Source organism: Lagopus muta, chromosome 1, assembly GCF_023343835.1.
Source record: "Lagopus muta isolate bLagMut1 chromosome 1, bLagMut1 primary, whole genome shotgun sequence".
NCBI classification, from domain to species: domain Eukaryota; kingdom Metazoa; phylum Chordata; class Aves; order Galliformes; family Phasianidae; genus Lagopus; species Lagopus muta.
In genome coordinates this window covers 84,575,660-84,588,045 of record NC_064433.1, presented here as the reverse complement: position 1 = coordinate 84,588,045, position 12,386 = coordinate 84,575,660, and the positions used below count along the sequence as shown (strand labels likewise).

The window sequence follows — 12,386 nt, the reverse complement described above, 5'->3', positions numbered from 1 at the left end:
GGTGGCACATGCTGTCCTTTGTTCCTTTCTTTGTTTTTCCACTTGTTCAAATCAAATACGACTCTGGCCAGCTTCTGGTCCAATTTTCAGTGGGAGCTGAGAAAAGGGATTTTCCAGGCATGAAGGGACGTGTGGGCATTTTAGAAGGTTGTGATGTTTGCAGAAAGCCTAAGGGGGTTCTGTTGCCTCGGTGCCTTCTCCTCCATACCTCTGTAAAGGCTGCTTTATCTTTTTGAAAAGTATGGTAATCAAAACTACCATGAAAACAAAGTCTTGATATCCCAAGCCAAGCAAAGCCATGGTGGTGACAGGCTGGGATTGAACAAGATGCAGACAAGGTAAGAAGCAAGTGCTGCAAATGAGGCCTTTCTGCTGATGGTGTTCAGCATTGCAATGATCACAGGAAGATTTTGGAAGCACTCAATGCCTGAGCACCATGTACCATCTGTGGGGTGATCTGTCAGGGAGTAATTGTTTTGGTCTCAGCTGCAGCCATGTTGGTTCCTAGTGGTATCTTGGCAGCGTGGTCATGTATGCAGTTTTTTAGGTGTGTTGAGGAAGGCATGAGCAAGTAACTATCAATATTTGCATGCAAGTCCTTCCTAATGAAGTAGTGAGTCATATCCTGCTGGCACACAGGGCCTCCTTAGAGTTGCTGTTTACTAAGACTTCACTGTCATTATTTTATCTGAAACTAATATTTAGCTCCTGGGAGTACTATGCCTCTTCTGCACATGAACAGTGCTAATTTGTTATATGTCATGTCAGGAAATAAATGCCACTTATGAAAATACCTGCGTACCACATCTGAACATATCCTCCTAACTCAGTGCTGCACAAGAACACGTCTCTCTGATAGGCATATATGAAAAAAAATACACTTCCTATTCAATTCATTCCTATTCCTATTCAAACTTTATATGTAAGTCCATTTGTGAACGTTTGCTTAGCATTCAAAAAAAACACACAAAAAAAACCAAAAAAAAATCCGAAGTAGCCCCATTTGATTTCTGAATCGTTGTTGAATGGTTGTAAAGGAGTCATTTTTACCCACAGTGGGTGTGGGCCTCATGGTCAGACATTCCTGTGCATTAATAGTATTTATGTTCTTACTCTTTGAGGATAATTTTTCTGTAGCACTCTATTCCAAACAATTCCATTTTGAGTAAGTGAACAAGCATTTGGAAGTGTTAACAGTGGAGTGGATTTACCCTGATTAAAACAGTACACGGCCCTGAACAGTAAGCTGTGCCTGTATGTGCAAGCGACTGGTTGATTGATGATCACAGATCCTAAGAGTGCACTGACATCAAAACATTGTGTTTTCTGCTCACATTTGTGGAGCTGAAATGAAGAAAAGGTTATTAAGTGAAAGACTGGAGAACCTGTCCTGTGTCATTTCATACCAAACAACCAGCCAGCATCAGAGGGTACACAGTGTGAATTTCTGCAAGCTGCCCTCTTGTAGGTTGGCCTGCAAAGGCTGTGGGGCTGCACGTACAAAATTTGTAACAGGATTGAGGACTGTGTTTTTGTGACCCTTGTTTCTAGTATAAATCAGAGTAAGTATATTTTCCTTTACGCAACCAGCTTCAAAATGTATCTTTCATAAGAATCACAGAGTCACAGAATTGTAGGGGTTGGAAGGGACCTCCAGAGATCATCGAGTCCAACCCTCCTGTCAAAGCAGGTTCCCTACACCAGGTGACTGGTATATAAGGTCTAACATTAATGCAAGCATAGTTGTTAATGAAGGAAACAACTCTAGAGGCAGTAAGATATTTTCACCTTACTTTAAGTGTTAGTCATTTCCTTGCTGGATATCTAGAAAAAAAGAAAACAATAACAAATAACATCCACCCCAAAAATCAGTGGAATAGGAGAAGGGAAGGTATTTTCATGATACATGAGAAGCAAAACTGACTGTCCCGATTGCCTTATAGAGTATCAGAGCTGAAGGGTGAGGAGAAGAAAAATGCTTACATATGATAAAAAGTGAAGTAGATCGTCACTCATAATACTGTTAGTAATAATGACAGTAGAACTGTTTTATCATACACCAAAGCTTAATGTGTATGATACTTACTTTTACCTTATGTGAGTCCTGGACAGAGTATGTACGTTTATACTCAAAAGCTTTGCATGAGTGATACTGTTTTATCATAATTTCAGGGTCTTTTCTTTTTTGCAATTCAGGGATGCAGACCTGAAACTTACTCAGCTATTTGAGATTATTTACTTACGTAGAATCACAGAATTGCTCAGGTTGGAAAAGACCTTCAAGATCATCAAGTCCAACCACAACCTAACCATACTACCCTAACTCTAACAACTCTCCGCTGTATCAGTAGAATATGTATGGCTTCAAGCAAATGCTCTAGCAGTAAATAACGGGGTTTAAGCATCAAAATTTGTTTCAGGAAATTTAATTAAAATGGAACAGTTTTAAGTTGCCTTTCTGCCCTCCAAGAGAGTTAAATAAAATCTTCAGTCTTTTTTGAGTAAAATGAAAACAGGGTTTTGAAAATGCATATTCCAATTCTAGTGCTGTTTTATCAGTATTTGAATGATGATACATGTTAGATCCTAGACATAGTTCTGAAGTGCCTCTAAAAAAAATGACAAGAGTGATTGCTCCATTCAGAAATCTGGTCATCTTTACCTCAAAGCGTCTGCATTCTGCAACTTGGAGTGAAATTGTTTCTGTGAGAGTATTGCAGTGCACTGCATCTCTTCAGGGTTTGGATGATGAAAAAGCCTTGTGGCAAATTCTTGTGGTGTTCTTCATATAGCCATTAAACCAACAGTATCCCAACTGATGTCCTTTATGTTCTGTGATCAGCAGGATTTGTCAGAGATGTGGGGTTTCAAGAACCTGGACTAGATGTAATTCAGTTTAGCAAGTTGAACTTGATGCTAAATGATTACTATTGTTCAGGGCCCATAAAAATAGTTTGGAGGCTTAGTCAGAACTACAGTAATAAATATAGCGTGCAAGCTTTGAAAAAAAATATTAAGAACAGGATCCTGTGAAGTTATACAGGCCACCTGTGCAAGACGTAACCCTGTGGAGATTTAAGGCCGTCTTCCCAAGGGGCTTGTACAATACTTGTCAGAAAGAGCTTTGTCAAATTTGCAGCTGCGTCACTAAATGTGGACCCTAATCATCCCCTGCTCTGCTTGGCAGGTGTAGCAGAGGCAGCATTGGGGCTGTTGTCTCATGCCTGGCACAGTAATGCTGGCCAGCCTGGCTGCTGAGGGAGCCCCAGCCACTGGCAGTGTCCCCTGTGGGATGGACAGTCCTGACTGAGCGCTTGTTCACCACTGTGTGCTGAAGCACATCTCTGCACCATGGGAGAGCAGGGCTGCCCAGCAGAGAAGCTGCAGGATGGAGGATATGCCAAGAGGGAAGAAAGGGGCCCTTGGTGAGACGTGTACAGCAGCTTTGGGAAGTGACCACTTCCCAAATTTTTTACAGAAGCTGTATATGTCATTATTATAGGATGAACTGCACAGAGTGTCTAGAAGCATGAGAGTAATGCTGCATCCTCAAATGAGGCTCTTATGTACTTATGTGCATGAATAAAAATACGTTTATGAACACTTACTGTCAGGGAAAACTGTGAGGACTGAGACCATTACACCTTGTAGGAGTCTGAATTCAGAGGCTGGCTTGTAAAGTCCCTAAGCACAGAGCTGGGAGAACTCCCTGCCATACTCTGTGCTCCTCCTTCCCAAAGAAATTGATGTTGTCTCTCAAAGATGTTGAACTGCATCTTCAGCACAATATAGTTGTATTTGTTTTGCTGAGGCCCTGCAGAATTGGCCAAAACTGTAATGGAAAGTCATTAAATAGACAGCTTATTAGCCTGCTTAATAGTGTGCTTTTGTTTATACCTCATGAAGAAGTCCTGAAGTAGCCATTATCACTTGTTAGGCAGCAAAGAAGGCTTGTATTGGATCCCTCTTTGCTGTACTGGAAGTATGTGCCTTAGCAGCTAGCATTGATCGGAAATTAACATTAATTTCTTTAACAAACAAAGCCCACCCACAAAGCATCATTTTGCCTTAGTGCAAGCATATGTTTGGTTCTACATAAAATGTAGTTACAATTCTTCGTCTCTATAAAATACAAGGTAGCATTGAATTACCAATGCTCTGTCTGCTAGGACTGTCACACCATGACTGTTGAAATGGGAAAGAAAATGTAGATATGGTGCCTGATTTAGAGCTCAGAAATCCTGAGTGACACACAAAGTAAATGGAAATAAATAGTTTCTCATAGTATGATAGTCAGGAGACACTCCGTGATTTGATTTGATACCATTCAAACAGTCACAAGAGTTAAACAAAGTCAAGTACTTCCTTGCACAGCACACGTTCATACTATAGTAGTCAGTGCCACAGGATAACACAAAGGCCAGAAATGTTGGTAGGTTCAGTAAGAAGACTCATGGAGGATCAGTTCAGTTGTGATTGCTTAGCAGGTTGCTCTGGAGACAGCTTAAATCATGGCTGAAGGCAGGCTAGGAGGAGGATCGCTCTGATGATGTTCCCTTTTTCTCCTTGGCCAAGCATCTGTCTTGGCCCCTGTCAGGAAGGTTTTGGAGTTTGTTCGACCACTGACTTTTTTATGCATTTATTCTTTCGTAGGGGTGAGACTACTTGTTCTCTAGTACCTTTTAAAACTGGATAGTGAAATACATTTTGTTGCAATGCACTGATTATTTACAGCAGGGAGTCAGGCTAACTTTGCCTCACTATACTGTATATATCATCAGTTACAGCTGTCACAAGTCATTATTTCCATGAAGAACAGTGATTCATCTTTCCATGAGTCGTCAAGAGATCTCACTGTGGGAGTGAAATTTTAACTCATGTCACCATTCTGGAAGAGGAAATACTTGAGTTACAAATGGAGACAAGACATGATGTTTGGGTACATGTGTTTTCAGTTGAACAGGGTTGTCTTTAAGAACTTCTGTCTCTCTCCGAAGTGTTTTGAGTGAATTTATTGTTTGTTCACTGCTAGCATCAGCATAGTTGTTGCACAGGAAGAAAGCTTGCTGTGGTGGAAAAGTACCTTCCAGCTTTGCCTTTCAAATGCAGCTCAGTCGTAATCTGGAAAATCAGCTTTGTATGTGACAGTCTTTTACTTCAGTTTGTTTTTTTTTTTTAATCTGTGCTAAGACTGCTGCTGGTGATGCTGTTCCAGCTGATGTTTTAACTAAGAATGTATTTCTCCTATATTACTTTTATCTATTGATAGAAATTTACCTTATTTTTCTCTAATCACTTGTGCAAGCAATCTATTCATCTACTTATATTGCGAAGGCTTGTTAGACATGAGCTCACTACAGCAGCTTTGCCATGTGTAGGCCCATGAATTCTGGAAATTTTGGAAAGAGGAGGTATGTGGAGAGGAGAATTTAGGGATCTAGTCGTTAATAAATCCAATGTATCACAAGTTACTTCACACTTTGGTTAAGTCCCTGCGTTGAATTCTTTGTTTTTATTTTTTGCCTCGGTCGTCTTTTTCATGCTCATTATACAAAGACTGCAGGGGAGTTGGAATGGAATTTGGAAATATCTGAAATCCAAATGTCACAGTTTTATGAAGAGAATAAATATGTTAATGAAGAGCATCTGTGTAAACTTGGGGTAACGTTGTGCATATTTTGAAGTATTGTATTTCTCGTGAAGAGATGTCTTTTATGTGAATGTCAGTGCCAATGCTGAATCAAAGGACAATATTCTGAGAGGTCTTTGAATCCCTACCATGATAGGATGTAATACTTGGACCTGCCCTTTAAGAGCTTCATTGTGGTGCAGTATTTCTCCCAGATTCTAGTCTTTTGGAGTTAGGAAGCTAGTATCCCTGAAGTGATTTTTCACAGCATAAGCCATTTTGCTGAAGAGTCTTTTTACAGACTGGGGGGTCATGAGCTTTCTGAAGCCACATGAGTGATGACAGTCAGAGAAGCACTGTGAGAATGTTTTCAATCTACTTTATCTTTTGGTGTTTCTTGCAGCACTCTATAGCTTAGGCAATGGTTGCGGTAAGAGGCAATTAAATTGATGTAAAGACCAAGTTGATTTGACATGTTTTTTAACCAAGTGTTTATTAGTTGAAATAATCTTGGGCGTTTTTTGGCATAATTTATGTTTGAGTGGGAACTTGACTCATTCTCAGAAGTCTGTGTGTATTTGAGCAGTTTAAGCTGGTGTTACCAAGTGGAACAGTGGGAGGCTTTTGGCTTATATTTAAGGAGTATGAACGAGAGCTCCTACCTTGCTGCCTCCAGAGCCACGAAAATATTAATAGAAATCAGAGATGCAAGAAAAGATGTATTCCATATAGCTTGTCAACTTGCCAGTTCTGGCTTTTTCCTTGGGCTACTTTCCACTGTTTTGTTCCATCTACTTTTAAGGATCACAAGGGATGAGACTTCCTCTGCACTACTTTGGAAATGATTTTGCAGTCCTCATAAGACTTTGTGATTTTTTTTCCCTCGATGTCTCGTTTATACTTCCCAGTCTTTAGATTTCCGTGACAGAACCTGCACCCAGACTGACAGGGGTTGCCTTCCTGTTAGCTTTGGCAAAATGATCCATGCTCCGCTCTTGCTGCTCTTTCTGGTTTTGTTTAACAGGGTGAAACGGTGAACATTTACATGCTTCAAATTACAAATGTTTTAACGTGGGCATTGGGATGCTTTCTGCAGAAGGATGCTGTGAACATTTAAAGCCAACGTGCACAACTAAGTGAAGTACTGTGGCTACTGTCTTTTACTGTATTCTCCTTTGTTTCTCTCAGACCTATTCCCTGTACAGAGCTGGCATCTCTTATCCTTATCTCTTATTCCTCTATCCCTGATCCCTCTTCTCTTTTCTTTACTGCTGAGGTGCTTTTGCATAAACCCTGTGATAGCCCCATGAAAAGGCCCGTTATAGCCTACAGAATTTTCAGGCACTTTAAGCTATATAAAGATGAAGTCTCTGATTTAACAGTAGGTCAAAGGAAAAGACATCATTTAAGCTGCTTCATAAGATTGGACAATTTTTTCCCCATTTCATCAAAGAGAATTTGTCCCTGAAGAATGAGTTGTATGTATCTCAAGAGGTAGGGGCCAGTGCATACAGAACACAAGGCAATATTGATTTGAACTGTTAGAAGAGCCTGCAGGACTGTGGTAATTTTTGTAATCGACTCAAAGCCCTGAATGTTTCTGGTCTGTTATTGACTTAGTCTCCTCTATTTCATATATATACAGGCGTATATATATATATATGCGCACATATCCTCTAATCAGTATAGCTATGGAAAAAAAAGGGGGGGGAAGGGATTGAGGCAACCGAAAAACAAATGTAAATAACAGTATACATGTTTTCATTTTTGGCTTTGGGAGGTTACATATTTTCTTGATTCCTAAGAATTACTAAGTCTTGTTTGCCCTATAAAGAGGGATGTAGGCTAATAGAAACCACAAGGCACGAGCTTTATGCAGGGGTCTCTTATGCTGAAACAGTGCAGATAGAATTACCAGTGACTGTATAATTCTCAAGTGCTTCTGGATTTCTGGAGCTAGAAAGGCAGGAAGATTTTGACCTTTGTTTTGAGGCTCCTGAAACAGTTGGTTCCTAAATGGATTTTTAATTCCTGTTCAGGGGTCTTGGCAAGAAGATGATGTCTGACAATTTAAAAGTTCTTTACAGGAGCTGTTGGAATCCTGTGTGTTGTGTCCTGAACCTGCAGGCTCTAGGTTGTCTGTGGGCCTTACTCCTTCATAATCTGATGTGCAAAAACGTATCACTCTCAGTTTAGAGGAGAGGAGTGGGAGAAAGTCTATGAAAATTGACAATTTTGCCCATTTATCTAGAAATAGCATTTTTTCCTGGTTCCTAGCTCAGCTGTCTTAACTTACGTAGCTTCTTGTGGCAGAGATGCCAAAGTAGGTGAGATGCCAGAAGTGGCCGAATACAGGGTTCCTTCCTCGTTTTTTTTTCTTTTCATAAATCTTATCTGATTTTTGGCAGATTTTTTTTCCTGTACACTACAATATTGACTTAAAATACATTTAATAACTAAGTGGTTTGCAGATCCTTTGTTGGGATCAGCAGCTTTGCCTTACTCAAGTCCATCTGTCTCTTTCCAGCACTAAATTATTTTAGAAACTACCCAAAAAAGAAAAAAAAAAACAACAAAGCAACACATAAAAACACACCACTCCTATTACTGTGGTGCTACATGATAATTATCAGCTTAAATGAAGCATGCCTTAGCCAGCTCACTAATTGTCAGTGTCCCTTTAGCTCATTAAGAATAGTGTACGCTACATTCATCCTGATGATTTTGTTCCTGACTTGGGAGAAATAAAACCAAAGTGATTCATCTAACTTCTGTAACGCTACACTGGACTTTCAGGCCACTTCTGTCAGTCATCCATAACTGTGTGTTAACCACAGACTCATGGGATTTTATAAAGGAACTCCCTTTTTTGGTCAGAAAGAGGGGAAGTGGAACAGGAGTTCTTCTACCTGCAGTGTTGATGCTAGGTTGGCATAAACAATCTGTTTAATTGAGAGCAGCATGATGTTTATTGCAGTGCAACCTCACACAGTGTTAGGAGGCTGTCATTCGATTCTCGAACCCAGTGAAATGTAGAAATCTCTAACATTCACATTTGTTATTGTATTTTCTTTGTTTTTCCTGGAGGCACAATTGAGTTAATTTCTTCTGTGTTGGCTCCCTTCTCATATCAGCCTTTAGCTTACTGTGTGCAATAAGGTGCACCATGGCAGCTGCTTTTTGAAAAGCTACTGTTTGGAAAGGAGGAGAGAGGGCGGCCCTGCAGACCTGCACACACATGCATGCACTTCATCTGTATACGCCCTAGCCCAGGTGGGGACAGAAGCAGCCAAAGGCATGCTAAGTGCTTTTGCAAGACAAGATCAGTTTGGGGAAAGACTTTTTTTTCCTTCTTTCTTTCTTTCTTTCTTTTTTTTTTTTTTTTTTTTCTTTTTTCTTTTTCTTTTCCAAGGTGAGTTTGTAAATGCTTTGTTAGATCTGGTCTGCACCCTGAAGTGTTGCAGTGTGGTAATAGATGAGCTGAGTTGCTTGCTGCCAAACCCTTGTGAAGTATGAGTGGTACACAGCCTAGGGAGGGAACACCTCTCTGTTAGAACTCTGCCAGCCCTGATATTGTAACCAAATCATGATTTAAATCACAGATGCATCACAGTGTCCTTGAAATAAGTTGTATACTATGTCTGCTTGACAAAAATTGAGAGGATTCACATGACTCATGTGAAGGCACTTTGATAAAAGGAAGTAAGGAGATGTGGAAATTGTGTTACCAAAACACCGGTGCAGCATGTTTTTTCTGTCTTTTCTGACATGCTTTTACATAAGTAAAACTTGTATTCCAGACGTCATCGGTCAGCACCACAGTAACTTTGTCCTGAACCACAGTGAATATAACCTGAGCACTAATTCTGGCTCATTTAATGAAAATATGGGTACGTTTGATACATGTCAATCGTATGCTATTGAAAGATTCATTCACTCACTGAACTCATGCTAGCAATTATGGGACCACCATTTCATGAACAAGTTAAAATGCTTTGTGATGGCCCTCCTGACCTGAGAAAGCTTGTTTTAAATGTCAGGAAGCTTTGTAATGGTGTTTGGGATGTAAGTTTGTGGTGGTACATTATAGCTAAGCTCTGTGCAAATTCAGAGTGTGTTTTCCCACTAAAATAGGTTTAGTTCAGCTTTACTGGTTGTCTTGAGCAGCTGTACGATTTTATTTGCTGAGAGTCAGCCAAGTGGGTCTCAGTGGGATGATGCTGATAAACCTTACTACTTTAAACCTGTCGCTCTCTCTCTCTGCTGTTCTCAATATAATGTCTGTCTGTCATCTGTGTAAACGATACCATCTTGCCTCCCCAGCTGTGTTTGGGCCTGGCCACTACAAAGGTGGTATCACTTCTCCATTTTATAAAATGAGGCTTATTCATGTTCTTCCCTCAGTTAAACGCTTGGAGATTGGATGATGGAAGGCATCTCATGCACCCTGAAAAGTCATTATTACCATGGTGTTCCTCTAACACTGTGAAGTCTGTTTTGATGAGGAAGTGAATGCGTTAAGGACGCTGGAGTCTCAAAGAAATGCTGTAAAGTATCCCTACAATTCTAGCTTACCTCACTCTTGTCAGACAACAGTGACAATATCCAAAAACGGGTGCAAGACGGGAAGTGTTTCAGGAAGCTATGTTTCGTGCAAAGACATCAGAAATGTGCTCTCCCAGAGGGCCACTTATTGTAAGATCCATATTAATTCAAAGAAAACAGCAAAATTCCAGAATGTGTTTTCAGAAACATTATTTCTGTCCAAAATAACATTGCATGTTGTTCTAGTGTGCAAATGGCAAAAACAGACAAGTGAAGCAGTCTCTGTTTTTGAAGTAACAGGATAGCTGCCTAATGTAACCTTACTTTTTTAAACATTAGGAGGAGTTGGGTACTTTTTAAATAGTTCTGTGTACTATTTTAAATGGATCTTTAGGATCTTTAGCTTGAGAAAGTTGGATAGGAGAAATAGAAAGCCAGTTATAATATATTTTTACTTTTAGTTTAGATTCAATGGCTGATTTGGTATCTAATAAACATTTAATTCACCTAAAGGGAGTTTTCCCCTAGTAGGCAGAACAAAATCTTTTTTTTGTTTCCCTTCTCATCACACATTGTATGTCTTTGCATTGAAAAGTATAGGATAGATAGAATAATGCCAAGTATATGTAGCAGATGTGAGAAAGTCTTCCAAATTTCTGCCAAGAAACTGGAAGTGATTTGTTTTTGAAAATCTGTATCATTTTTTTACTAGTAGTTTACAGAATTACCCGGGAAAAGAACCCTGTGTGTCCAGATTCCCATTACTTTCATGTTATCTAAAAACTCACTTGAGAAATTAGATCATGTTTTTAACCGTCAGGTGCACCCACTTTAAAACATGCAAAATGAATAAATAAATAAAGCCTACCAGTACAGATCTCTTCTCTTGATAGTTAGGGATATTTCCCTAAATTTCCTTTGTCGTGTCCAGAATCGTCTCTTTTGTAATATGAATCTGTAATGAAATGTAGAAGTCGATGTCACTTTTTATAACAAGCGTAAGTAAATATTGCTTTTATCAAACATAAGTAAATAGACTAGATCCAGTAAGGATGCTGCCACTCAGAATATGCTTTTCTGATGTACTGCTTTGATGGCTGGCACATGCCTGTAATAATAGTAGTATAAAATGCTGCCATTTAATCTCTGACTTTGGTTCATTTAAAGATTTGTTCCTTCTTTACTTTCTTCTGTATTCTTCTTTAGTTTCAAACATATTCCTTTACTGTGATAGGGGAGAGAATAAATTGTCTACTTAAGTTCTGCACATCCGGGAGTTCAGTGGTTCATGGAGTTAGGGCACTGTTCTAGAAGCCACCTTTTGAAAAGTATATCCCATAGCCAGGTGGGTACAGGAGTGGAAAGAATACCACAGTACTGATGTTGAATTATGTGCTAGAAACCATCTTTTTCATGGAGATGTGACCATGTAAATCAGTTAAAGCACAAAATGAACTGAAGACAGGCCGCTGCAAAGACCTCAGTGAAACTGAACTTGATTCTGTCATATGCTGAAGAGTAGAATGAATGTAATCTGCATTTATAGATGATGTTCCAAGGACTTAACAGAAGAGGAAAGGAAGGAAAGTGGGATTACTTGGACGCAGGAAGCAAATTTTTTTTATTTACTAGTAACAACTCACTTAACATAAGCTCAAGAGTGGTTTCAAATGCTTTATATTTATCCACTGTTTTTTGGAACTTATTGCCGAGAGGGAAAGCCACTTAATGTATTTCTAGTGTTAAACCATCAGATGGATAATGACAGAAGGTACCAGTTCATCTGCATTTGCTCATGAGTGCTGTATAACTTCTTGAACTCTTAGATTTCTGAAATTCTACCATGCTGTGTCAGTTTTTCTCTGCTTTTCTGATGTGATGAACTGTCTCCTCTCCTGTGTCAATGTCAGGTCATCTCCAGTACTGTCTTTATATTATTTTCCCGATAATGTGCCATTTAATCACTTTTCTATTAGCTGTAAGGTAACAAGTACCATATAAGGTAACAAGTATCGTAAGAGTTGTAATAACAGTTCTTAATAATCGAAGCATTTAGGAGTTTTTAAAATTATAAATGTCCCATATTCTTACTTAAATATTAGGTATTTTCCTTTGTAACATTACAGATGCTAGATTTTTACATCTGTGATGGCATTATGACTTAAGCTCATTAAATTCTGAACCACAGAAGTTAGGCTGTAAAGTCAACAAG

At 39.3% G+C, this 12,386-nt stretch overlaps 1 protein-coding gene across 3 annotated transcripts in view; it reads right to left on the bottom strand.

Moving 5' to 3' along the window:
* FILIP1L (filamin A interacting protein 1 like) overlaps positions 1-12,386 on the bottom strand; it is a 204,646-nt gene that overhangs the window by 97,864 nt on the left and 94,396 nt on the right. For all 3 annotated transcript variants that reach the window (XR_007376974.1, XM_048944460.1, XM_048944472.1), the window contains exon 3: positions 11,043-11,129. The gene's annotated coding sequence lies outside the window, so the exon portion shown is untranslated. The remainder of the gene's footprint in view (positions 1-11,042; positions 11,130-12,386) is intronic.